We start from the raw sequence: 13,359 nt of genomic DNA on the forward strand, positions 1-13,359 counted from the left end.
ACAATCTGCCTTGACAGCACTGACTGGAAAAGGATTCTTTGATAAGCGACGGGCAGATTAGACACATAGCCATAATTTAAAACATAGATTAGGCGATATTAAGCGTAACATTGGCGCCGATGGTGGCATTGAAGCGCTAACTCTGGTGCCACCTCGTGGCACTGAAAGTGTTAAGGGGATGTAGACCAGAGAAAGACTTCCGTCTTGTTTACATCAGGGTCCCCCATTTTCAATTCATCATAAATGTAGTTCCCTCCCCCTTGTATATATTTACTGTATGTCACAAATGTAACAGTACCAGGCCACGTGAGCGGATCGGCGCGGCCGAGAAATCCGCTCTTCGCTCTTTAAAGCTTGGTCCGCTCCGCTAATCACTCATGTTGACCCCGCCCCCAAGTCGCTCTCCGCTCGCTCCCCGCTCACCTTGAATCGAGCGCTCCCCGCTCCCCGCGCCAGATCGCTCGGCAGTTTTTTTTCTTCTTTTTTTGGAGCATGGTGTAAATGAGCTCAAACTACAACAGTCTACACCCCCTGGGCCCCTTAACAATTGTTTGTATTGAGCAGCATTGTAATTGTAGCCATTCTGCAATGTTAAATAACGTTGTTTATCCATTCACTATCTCTATTAAGCGATGATAGGCTAGCCGAGCCACAATGCTATGGTCGCTGCCATTAACGTTAGCATGTAAGCTAACGTCAACAACAATGGCGTCGATACTTTTTCCTAACTGGAGTGAGTGTGGGCGTCTCTACAGTGACAAAGCCTGAACGAACAGCCTATCACAGGTTCACCCTTCTCATTGGTTGAAAATGGCCTTCATGTTTGTACATCGCCATCTGTTGCTTTGGCATTGTACTGCATGTATATATTACATCAGTGTTAAACCACTGTGAGCGGCCTGGAGTGGATTGGAGCGGAGGAGAACTCTCGCTCCGGACGTCGCGCCGACTCATTTTAAAACCCACTCCTCGCTCACGTCAAAACCGGCCGTTCCGCGCCCCGCGCCGCTCACGCTCCGATCCGCTCACATGCACTGAACAGTACTGCATTGAGTATGTCATAAATGTCATTATGAATTGAAAATGGGGGACCCTGATGTAAACAAGACGAAACTGTACTGTACCCATTCTGTAATCTGTTAATAAAGTTTTCAATCAATCAATCAATCAATCAATCAATCCCGCACAGTGCAATACTCCAATTCAGCCATTGGCAATTCAGCCATTGGGTGGGTGACGCCTGTGACGGCCTGACAGCGTGGGGACAGAGAGAGCTGGGCTGTTGTTCTGCAGATGGTGCTTCTCACACAGACCGCAAATAAACAAACGCTTATAAAATGATTTAATAGGCTAAACTTCGTTTAAAATTCTTTATTTTACACGTGTTTATTCTATTTGAATTTTGTCGACATAATGCTACGTGGCCCGACTAGATCCGTGACTCCGTTGCGATACAAATGAATTATCTATAAAAGTGGCTATCTTTGAAATCCACTGCTGTGGCGAGCCTGGGGCGAGCCTTTATCGCTACCGGGGAAACATAGGGGGAACATGGGACCCGGGGAACATAGAACCCTTTTGGAACATGGGAAACATAGGGGGAACATAGGACCCGGGGCATGGCGCAATGCAGTCTGTCGATCCAGTCCCACGAACGGGAACTCCAATCAGTCCCGGGCCCCCCCCCCCCCCCCGCGGGCCCTGAGGCGACTGCCTCGCCTGCCTCGCCTATATCGCCGCGTGTGCTATAGCGTGAACCTCTGTGTGCGTTACGCGCTCCCAGTAAAACACCTCCACATGTTTCGGAGGAGGCATGTGGTACAGGTAGTCTACACCCTCCCCAGACCAACAGAATGGTAGTGCAACAACCAAAAGTGGCCTAAATATTGCCCACTCAAAATATCCTGCAAATACAGTACTGTTTGTGATATAAAAATTGTCCCGAAAAGGGAGTATATACGGAGGTTGGGTAGGGGGGGGGGGACTGTACATTGGAGGTGGGGGTGGGGGACATACACTGTACAACTGTACAAACAAAACTGTACATTGGAATATTGACAAAACCATACTTGGTCATTTACTGTACATTGAGGGGGTTGTGTTAGGACATTTACAGGGGCCAGTCATAGCATACTGTGTTATTTTTTGATGGGCCTGAGCCATACTGTACATGGTCTGCTTGGTTTGATCAGGGGCCGCCGAGCCACTGTATACTATACATGGTCTGCTTGGTTTGATCGGGCCGCCGAGCCACTGTATACTGTACATGGTCTGCTTGGTTTGATCGGGCCGCCGAGCCACTGTATACTGTACATGGTCTGCTTGGTTTGATCAGGGGCCGCCGAGCCACTGTATACTGTACAGTGGTTCTCAACTGGTCTAGCCTCGGGATCCAACATTTTCCTTAGTCATTAAGTCGCGACCCAAATCTTTTAACCACTATGATTTATAATTTTTCTTTTTTTTTGCAGTAATACACAATCTTTCATGCACTGTTAAAAACATGAAATAAACACAAAAAAGTGCAACAAAAGTGCAACTACGGCTAAAAACCCAATGAAATAAAATAATAATAAATAATTATGCTTCTTAGCAGACTTCTTAGCTTAACATAACAGACCTACAGTAAGTTTGGGGGAACTAATGGGATTGATTGATTGATTGAAAACTTTATTAACAGATTGCAGAATGGGTACAGTACAGTAGCCTACAGCTCAATACACACAATTGTTAAGGGGATGCAGACCAGAGAAAGACTTTCGTCTTGTTTACATCAGGGTCCCCCATTTTCAATTCATCATAACATATATGACATACATGACATACAGATAGACAGTACTGCTACATCTATACATTTATGACATACCAGATTTGCAAATACAGTACTGTTTGTGATACAAAAAGAGTCCAGAAAAAAAGAGTATATACATTTGACGTAGAAACTGTACATTGGAGGAGGTTGGGTAGGTGGGGGGGGGGGGGGTGGGGGGGACTGTACATTGGAGGTGGTTGGGTGGGGGGGGGGGGGGGGGTTGGGTAGGGGGGGGGGGACACTGTACAACTGTACAAACAAAACTGTACATTGGAATATTGATAACTGGGGTTGCAACAAAAGTACAACTAGGGCTAAAAACACAATGAAATAAAATAATAATAATAATAAATAATATATCCTTCTTAGCAGACCTCTTAGCTTAACATCCCAGGGAACTAATGGGATAACTGGGGATGTTGTTTGCTCCGGACAAGAGTCTCAAAGTCTGGGGTGATGGTAGACAAAGCAACTCTGAGGTCATGCTCAATGTCCAATCTGTTCCTCTGCTTTGTCTTCAGCTGGACCAGAGCTGAGAAGCCACTTTCACAAAGATAGGTAGTAAAAAAAAAAAAGATAAAAAATAAAAAAAAATTACACACTCCGTGACCCACTCAAAATGGCCCTGCGACCCACTTTTGGGTTGCGACCCACCAGTTGAGAAACACTGCATGGTCTGCTTGGTTTGATCGGGCCGCCGAGCCACTGTATACTGTACATGGTCTGCTTGGTTTGATCGGGCCGCCGAGCCACTGTATACTGTACATGGTCTGCTTGGTTTGATTTAGGGGAGTGGTCTGCCCTGCGGGGGGGGCCCGACATATTGCGCCACTGCATACCATTGACTCAGAATGGTCTGTTTTATTGAAATCGTCACAGCAGTATAGTTTGTTTATACTTCAGAAGGATGATATTTAAACATGGTCCCCAAAATGAATGGAAGCGAATGAGGAGCCTGACACCTGGGAGGAATGGAGGTGTTGCAGCGTTGGGGATGTTTAAAAAATATAATTTAATATATAATATAATAATTTGTGCTTCACCTAAAAATTTGGTCAGCAGCCTCCACTCAACCGCACCTATAAGAAAGTTATCCCTCTCAAACTGGCATCATGAAGCACAAGAACTCCGGACAATAACGCCGGCGCTGAAAGACCTCAATGTAGAACTGCACTTGTTGCAGCGGAGCGTAACCGCTACAATGTTTACATCGCTGGACAGAGTCACACCTCCTGCAGCAGGAGGACAATGTCTGCACAGTGTGGGATTCACAATAAAAAACAGCCTCCTTCCAAAACTCACTGAAACACCAATAATATAAGTAAATGGCTCATGTCACTTAGGATTCCTTCAGCCAAGAGACGCTATGCCACCCTTCTAAGTGCTTATGCATCGACTCTACCATCAAAGGATGACATAAATGGCCATTAACCAGGCATTGGATGAAGCCCGGCGTTGCATACCCAGGGAGGATCTTTTTAGCTGGGTCGATGCCAGAGTGGGGAAAGACACCAAGGTGTGGAGTGGTGTTTTTGGCAAGTGGACGCTAATGGTCTGCGATGGTCTTCCCTTTAAAAAACAAACACAAAACATTGTGGATAACATCCACACTCTAAACATTGGCACCTGTTAGACTACATAATAGTGAGATGCTTATTAGTATGCCAGCTACTCGTCCATCTCAGTCACCAACCTTCACCATCTCCAACTGCTTACAATAGTGGAATCTTTCAAATACCTGTTTCCTCTCTGACCAGGGTTATTATAGTTTTGTATATTTTTGTGTTTTTTTATTTGTGTTTATTTTTAATTTTTTTATTGCGTTTTGTTTCCATGGTGGGTTTGCTAGTTTAAGTTTATTTTTTATTTGTATCATTTAAAATGATTACATTTTCATTTCGTTTTTAATATATAGTTTCAGTATTATTATTCTTTCTTTTACTATTATTAATAATATTATTATTATTATTATTATTATTATTATTATTATTATTATTATTATTATTATTATTATTATTATTATTATTATTATTATTATTATTATTATTATTATTATTATTATTATTATTATTATTATTATTATTATTATTATTATTATTATTATTATTATTATTATTATTATTATTATTATTATTATTATTATTATTATTATTATTATTATTATTATTATTATTATTATTATTATTATTATTATTGTCAGGGGCAACACTTAAGAAGTTGAGAATTGGTATTGCGTAGTAAACACATGACTTTGCAAAGGCATTTGACTCACAGTCATGTAGATGTCCCAATGTTTGTTGTGTTAAAACTAAAGACATTTGGTTTTAGAATTTTCCTAAATTTTATTAAACAGTTTTATTTCAGTTAACTAAATGTTTTTCTTTTAGTTTTTCGTTTAGTTTTAGCTAACTATAACCTTGCCTCTGACAACTGCAACATCGAAAGGGAGCTGCAAAACCGGATCAAACAGGCATCATCTTTGTTGTTTTCAAAATAATGTCTGCACTTTATGTGCTCATTTTATGTCTATTATATTCTACTATTTGATTGCACTGCACTATTGCACTACTCTGTCTATTCTATCTTATTAATTTTTGTATTGTCTATTTTTTTATCTGAATCAAACCATAAACAAGGTGGGTATTAGGATGTTAGATCCTAATGTGAAAGACTGATTTCATGTCTGCACTTTATGTCCTCATTTTATGCCTGTCTTGTTCTGCTGTAAAGCACTTTGAGCTGCAATTTTTTTATGAAAGGTGCTATACAAATAAAGTGTATTATTATTCATATTTTATTACCGTCACCCTGCACCAACTTTGCCGGCTCGGTCACGTCATCAGGATTCCAAAAGAGTGCTTACCACGTAAAATGCTGTATGAGTTACACGTTGTTACAGTAAAATGCTGTATGAGTTACACGTTGTTACACGTTGGCCGGCGCTCGGCAGGGGGCCAGAAGAAGCAACATGACGGCCAACCGATGACTGTGGTGAAAAGGTGTGTCCTGAACCCGGCCCAGCTGGAGGACACTGTGCCCTAAACCCGGCCCAGCTGGAGGACACTGTGTCCTGAACCCGGCCCAGCTGGAGGACACTGTGTCCTGAACCCGGCCCAGCTGGAGGACACTGTGCCCTAAACCCGGCCCAGCTGGAGGACACTGTGTCCTGAACCCGGCCCAGCTGGAGGACACTGCTGCTCAACACTCCATCAGTCGGGAGCTCTGCCTACAAGCAGTTCACTGAACTCTGTTGTCTACTTAATTTATACCTGCCTACTGCCTTCTCCGTCTACAACTGTGTTACACTGTAATCATAACTACCTACCTCAATAACTCTGTATGATAGCATGTACAATAATGCTGTATAAAGCATATTTATATATCTATATTCACCATATATATATATATATATATATATATATATATATATATATATATATATATATATATATATATATATATATATATATATATATATATATATATATATATATATTCACATCTGTCTGAATATACATGCACATAATCCTTTTTATATACCTATGTATGATATCATGTACAATAATGCTATATATACCATATATATATATATATATATATATATATATATATATATATATATATATATATATATATATATATGAAATTCCTTACCTAATCTTACTTGTTATACCGCTGGTCAGTATGAATTACTACCATAGGGTCCATACCTGTATCACTGTACATAATAGTAGTATAACAATGTACATACATCTGATTAGCATTATTGCTAAGTAGTACACATTGTGGGATATTGTGGATATCCTGAAGAACGTTCTCAGTCAACCGAGATCAAGATAATAAGGTTTATTAGCCAGACAGATAGAAATATACACATAGTATTTAGAGAGAATGGATGAGGCTCTCGCCCTAGGTGATCAGCTGAAATGACCCAGGTAGAGATCTAGAATGCTGTCGGGAGGAGCCCTATATAGTGAAAAGGGGGAGGAGGGGGTCCCATTTGATAGGTCAAATGGGTGGGGGGGGGGGGCACAGGCTAGGGGACAAAGGGGAGGGGAGGGGGGTGTCTTTACATGAGAGTTGGGGAATCAATATATTATTCGACAACATGCATAATACTCCAGTTTAATCACTTATCCATTGTATATTGCTATTGTACTTTACATTTGCACTCTGCTTAGATGCCAAACTTATTTTTGTTGTACTGTACTTGTACTGTATAATGGCAATACATTTGAATTTAATGTAATGTAATGTAATCTAATCTAATCTAATCTAATCTAATAAATTCAAGGAGGATCGAGGTGATTGATGGACCAGGAAATATCTAGAAAGATGCAGCCAGCTCAGACCCGGCGCCATGGGCGGGCTTTAGGGGGCCTGGCCCGCCCACTGAGTCAGCTGTGCCTGCCCTGGCGAAATGACTAACCTCGTTCCCAGTTTTATCTCCTCCGTGAGATAAAGCCTGGTAAAGAACTCCGTATGGGGCTGCAGCACTGCAGATATACCCTACTCAAAGAACTACGAAATGACCCGCCCTACTCTGCCTGTGATTGGCTTACACTGATTCCTAGTTTCCTACTACCCAGTCGGAGCTCTGCTACTACCTAGCCAATGTAACGTACTAGCCAATCACAGACAGAGTAGTGTGTACTGTACTCATACCAGCGTCGCCATCTTTGAAAAGTTAGCGTAGCTAAATATAATGAATAATTATGGACATCAGACTTTTTTTTTGTAAGTACGACAGATGGGTCGGAGAATCATGAGAAAACAGGCAGCGCGGGAGGATGTGCCAGTTCGGGCCACAGCAGCACTGTCACTGATCTGATCATCTGAATAATAACACGACTACAAGCAGTGCCACTCCCCCTAGTAGCGTGGGCTCTGATGTCAACAACAACACTGCTAGCATTCATGCTAGGAGCAGCTACGGGCCATTGCAGGCTACTACAGCGCCAAGAGATCTTGGTACTGAGAAGCCCAACAACAGAATAAAGCAAGACATTTCCTACATGCCTTTTCTCTGGGAAAAAAATATCATTCTGCAGTGCACTCTGCAGCTCCTGGTATGGAAGATTTGACTGGCTGGAATACTCAATTCAGGCAGATGCTGCATTTTGCTTCCCATGCAGGTACAGTACTGTATATCTGTATGTTGTGTATGTCATAAATGTCATGATGAATTGAAAATGGGGGACCCTGATGTAAACAAGACAAAAGTATTTCTCTGGTCCCATTAACAATTGTGTGTATTGAGCCGTACTGTATTGTACCCATTCTGCAATCTGTTAATAAAGTTTTCAATCAATCAGGATGTTTCAGCACATACAGTAGGTGTTTAGTCTCAGCAGCACATACAGTAGGTGTTTAGTTTCAGCATACAGTAGGTGTTTAGTTTCAGCAGCACATACAGTAGGTGTTTAGTCTCAGCAGCACATACAGTAGGTGTTTAGTCTCAGCAGCACATACAGTAGGTGTTTAGTTTGAGAAGGACTTAACAAAAAAATTCAGGAATGAGTGGAGGGACAGTGTTTTAACTGCCGCTCGGCTCTACTAATAATGGGTGAGTAGCCTGTGGAGGAATTTTGTTTGCTTTTTTATGCACCTTATTTTTGTCAGTTCAGTTCAGTTTGTCCGTGAATTCAAAAGTGTTGAATAAATGGAGACCCTCCAAAGATATATATCCGTTCAGTCTGTTTTTGTATAAGTGAATGTTCTTAAGAGAGAGAGAAATTAGATTTTTCAGTTGCCTCCCTGCTGTTTAGTTCAGCACTGTGGGCAACACCAAGCAAGCGACAGCGCCGCTGTCCCAGCTGAAACAGATGAAAGGGAACCTGTTATGTTGAAAAATCATTGCCCCCCCGAAAACATTTTATGCCCCCCCACTCATTTGTTTCTGCAGCCTGGTCTGAGCTAGCTGCATCACATCCACACCCCAGTCAGAGTTGTCACCTGCTCTGTTTGTGGCAGACGGTGTGGATCACAGATTGGGCTCCACAGCCACGAGAAGACTCACAAGTAGCAGAGGCAGGATTGTCATCGTCAGACATAACGGACCAAACCAGTCTAAGTTTGACTTCTCATCATTACTAGAGATTGTCCCTGTCCTCAAGAAATGTCATGTTATTATTATTATGTGTATAAAGTGTATATTTTGGTAGATCTCAGCCTACCTTTCACACATTGATGTTGAAAAGGGTTGAAAATTAGCTCCATTAAACCTGAAAGCCGCTAAGCAGAGGTAATTTACCCATATGTGAAAACCACTGTATATGTTCGCTAATGTTACTGTATCACTCAACTACAAGGTATTCAAATACACACAGCAGCCGGGAGTTAATAACAAGCAGCACCAAACTGAATGTGGAAGTTTGACGTGCAGCGCTTCTAGTAGAGTGTAGCGAAAATAAAAACATACAGTGGTTTCCAGAAGGCTGAGTTACATAAAGTTACATTATGCCTAGAAACCGTCGAACAGCTTTCAAGTCTTCTCCACCCCTTTTCCGTGATGCACAGATGACCCGACAGCCTTTAGAATGGAGATGGGAAGGAGAGAAGGGAGGGAGGGTCAATGAGGGAGGGAGGGAGGGAGAAGAAGCAAAAGGAGGGAGGGAGAGAGGGAGAGAGGAAGGGAGAGAGGAAGGGAGGGAGGGAGAGGAAGTGAGAAGGAGGGAGAGGGAGGTATAGAGGGAAAGAGAGGGAGAAAGAGAGAGGGAGAGGGAGGGAGATAGAGGGAGGGAGGGAGAGAAAGGGAGGGGGGAGAGAAAGGGAGGGAGAGAGTGAACGGGAGGGAGGGTCAAGGAGGGAGGGAGGTGGCCGCTCAGCAGAAATAGCTGAAATAACGTTGTAATTCCATTTTCCTGAAGTCATTTAGACATTTCAGAAACCGTGCCAGATAAAACGGGTACTTTTAGGAAAAGTCATTGAGTGACAGAGCTGGAGCTCGACCGAGTGACGAGGATACATTTATTGAAAATGCCTAGGGGTCATGTGACCCCTTGTCGGCTGTGCTAGTGTTAAAGACAGGGGCAATCTCTGGTAATGGTAAAAGTCAAAATTAGACTTTTAGAGAAGTACGTTTTTTTTTATTTTTTTTTTTGTATATGTACTGTATGTTTGTGTGTATGTGTGCATAATACAGGATGCACTGTATGTGTGTGCATGCGTGTGCATGTTTGTGTGTGCGTGCATATGTGTGTGTTTGTGTGTGTGCGTGTTCATGTATGTGTGCATATGTACTGTATGTGTGTGTGTGTGCACGCATATATATGTACAGTATGTGTGTCTGTGGGTGTGTGTGTTCTCTGAGTTATTTTTAACCATCCTTCTCAGCAGGAGCTTAAGTTTCACTCCAAGTAGGTCACAAGCGATGCTCTCAAATAAGGATAAATAAGACACACAAACACACACACTGACTTCAACACACAGATCGGAGTTAGTATGTGTGTGTGTGTAGCCTAGAATGTTGCATTAAACATACTGTTTCTTATAAGCAAAATAAGCGTATTATTAAATAAACACGTGCTTGCATGGAGGAATAAAGAACACATTCCCACATGAATGTGCGTGCACACACACACACACACACACACACACACACACACACACACACACGCACACACGCACACACACACACACACACACACACACACACACACACACACACACACACACACACACACACACACACACACACACACACACACACACACACACACACACACACACACACACATGCACACACATCCCATCCTGCATGAACTCAAGGTCCAGTGGGGAATGAGTGCAGTCATCTGCATACAGTTTGGTGGTTGTTTGGTTAAAGAGGTTTCGATCCAAGCTGATGTCCACTGCAACACCACTGCTGTCCTCGAGCTCCGTGTGGAGAAGCTAGATGACACGTGGGGGAGGAAGATGTTCAAAGACTACAGCTCCTTGTGGAGCAGCTCACACACCCCTGCCCTACCTCTGAGCCTATAGGGACAGGCACAGGCTGTCCTCCAATGGCAACGTGCGTCATTGGCCAAGTACAGCCAGACTTGAGAAACTACGGAGCCCCCCCTGGGGTCAGCTGAGAAAAGAAAAAGTGCAAATCTGTACTCGTTTAGAAACCCTGCCCTCGGATTACGAATCCATGCCCGCGGATTTGTAAACTGTGCCCTCGGATTAGCATGGGCATGATTTTGTAATTCGAGGGCACAGTTTACAAATCCGAATCTATGGTTTAAAATTGTTTTGGCTCCATGACAAACACACCCCATACTGGCTCCTGACTCCACATGACTCCAGCAAGCTGAACAAGCTGGTGAAGAAGGCTAGGTCTGTATTGGGTGGTGAGTTGGATAATCTAGAGGTGGTGGCTGAGAGGAGGATGAGGAAAAAACTAGAAGCCATCCTGGAGAACCCCTCTCACCCCCTCTATGAGGAGCTAGCCAGAATGAAGAGCACGTTCAGCCAAAGACTCATCCCCCCCCGACACACCACAAACCGCCTGGGCTGGTCCTTTATACCGACAGCCATCAGGCTCTACAACAAAGGGCTCGGACGGCCGGCTCTGATGCCAGAACTATCATTGTTAGAACTCGGGACTTGAGAACTAGAGACAAATAACACTGGACTGACTATCTTGTATTGTGTATTAGAGACTCATATCACTGGACTCATATCACTGTGGACTATCTTGTATTTTGTACTTTTTATATTATATTGTATTGTATTTGTAATTATATTTTATATTGTATCTATAGTGTATATAGATACTGGACTGTATAGGACTGTGAAGCTCTGTATCCCCCCCATGCTGCTTTGACACCCGCATTTCCCCAAGGGGATTAATAAAGGATCATCTTATCTTATCTCATCACCATGTAGATGTTGTCCACACACACACATGGTGGATGTTGAAGGAGGAGCTGCCTGTCACACACACACACACACACACACACACACACACACACACACACACACACACACACACACACACACACACACACACACACACACACACACACACACACACACACACACACACACACACACACACACACACACACACACACACACACACACACACACACACACACACACACACACACACACACACACACACACACACACACGCACACACACACACACATACACGCACAGACAACAGTCAGTCACTCAGCCCGTGACAGGAAGTCACCATCATCATATCTATATACTTTTATTTTTTATATCCTCCATTTCTCCATCTCTCTGTCTCCCTTTCTTTTCATGTTCAACCTTTTATTTTATGTTGCAGTGGAAGCAGCATACAGTCCAGAGATTACCATAACAATATGTGAGTTATCTGTGTGTCCTTTACACACAGACACACACAAACACACATACACACACAGTTCGTTATTCATGGTCCATGCATGTGCATGTATTGTGTTAGTGTCCGTGTCTGTGTCTGTGTGCATTCAAGTTTGTATATTGTATGTGTGTGTGTGCATGTGTGTTGTGTGTTGTGTGTGAGTGTGCCTTCAGTCTCCATGCATATAAAGTATCATGCTTTAAAAGCAAACCATCCCTCTTGAAACAAGCTTTTTGCCATCTTCTGGGAACTCCGGCTGACCTTTAGGGGTTATGGGTTCCCGCTTCCAGTGTACACATGCACACTCATTCCCACACATTCATCAATCAATGCTTAACCCATACTCAATAAACTCAATGAAAATATAATAAAAAAATTATACAAAAACTGAATCAAAAGGGAGGAAAGATGGAGAAGTGAAATGGAGAAACAACCATATTCCTCTCGTGAATATGTTATTCCGCTCATTCCTAACAATTTCCACTCACTGTTGAGATCAGGGCTGAAACAAAGGGGTATAGAGACTGCTAGAATGCAAACAACTCCAAAGGGGACCTCAAACATCTATATTAAGGACTAAAACCACAACTTTCCTATAATATATACACACCAGTATCTTGCAAATGTGTATGTGATTGATTGATTTTATTGTGATTGTATTGAGTGTGTGTGTGTGTGTATATATGTGTGCTTGTGCACGTACATTACACACAGACCACGCACATGTGCACATGAACACCCGCATACATATCTCAACCTCCTCAACATTATGTCCTATATCTTCAAGTCTTGTGTGTGTGTGTGTGTGTATTTACACGTCATGCATAAGTGCACGTAAGCCGATGAGCATCTGCGCTCCTCGCCCCGCTACTATACCCTGTATCTCCCTTATGATATGTGCAGCGTAATATAAGCTCACAGCCGCTATTTGGCATGACTGGCTAACTATTACTGTTACGCCCCACAGTTAGCCCACAGGTCAGAATGATGCCAATGGATGACAGAATGTTATCAATCTTTCTCCTTATATCTCTCTTTTATCCAATCTCTCCATCTCTCTGAAACTCTCTCTGCCCCGTATTCGTCAGGATTCGTATTCACCAGCCTGCTCTTCCTCTTCCTCTCCCCCCTCCAGCCACTAGCCAAAGGCCGGTGAAGTATACTCCAATTTGTTGACTTTACAGCTGGCCAATCTATATTTCAG

Source organism: Notolepis coatsorum, assembly GCF_963971535.1.
Source record: "Notolepis coatsorum genome assembly, chromosome: 14".
NCBI classification, from domain to species: domain Eukaryota; kingdom Metazoa; phylum Chordata; class Actinopteri; order Aulopiformes; family Paralepididae; genus Notolepis; species Notolepis coatsorum.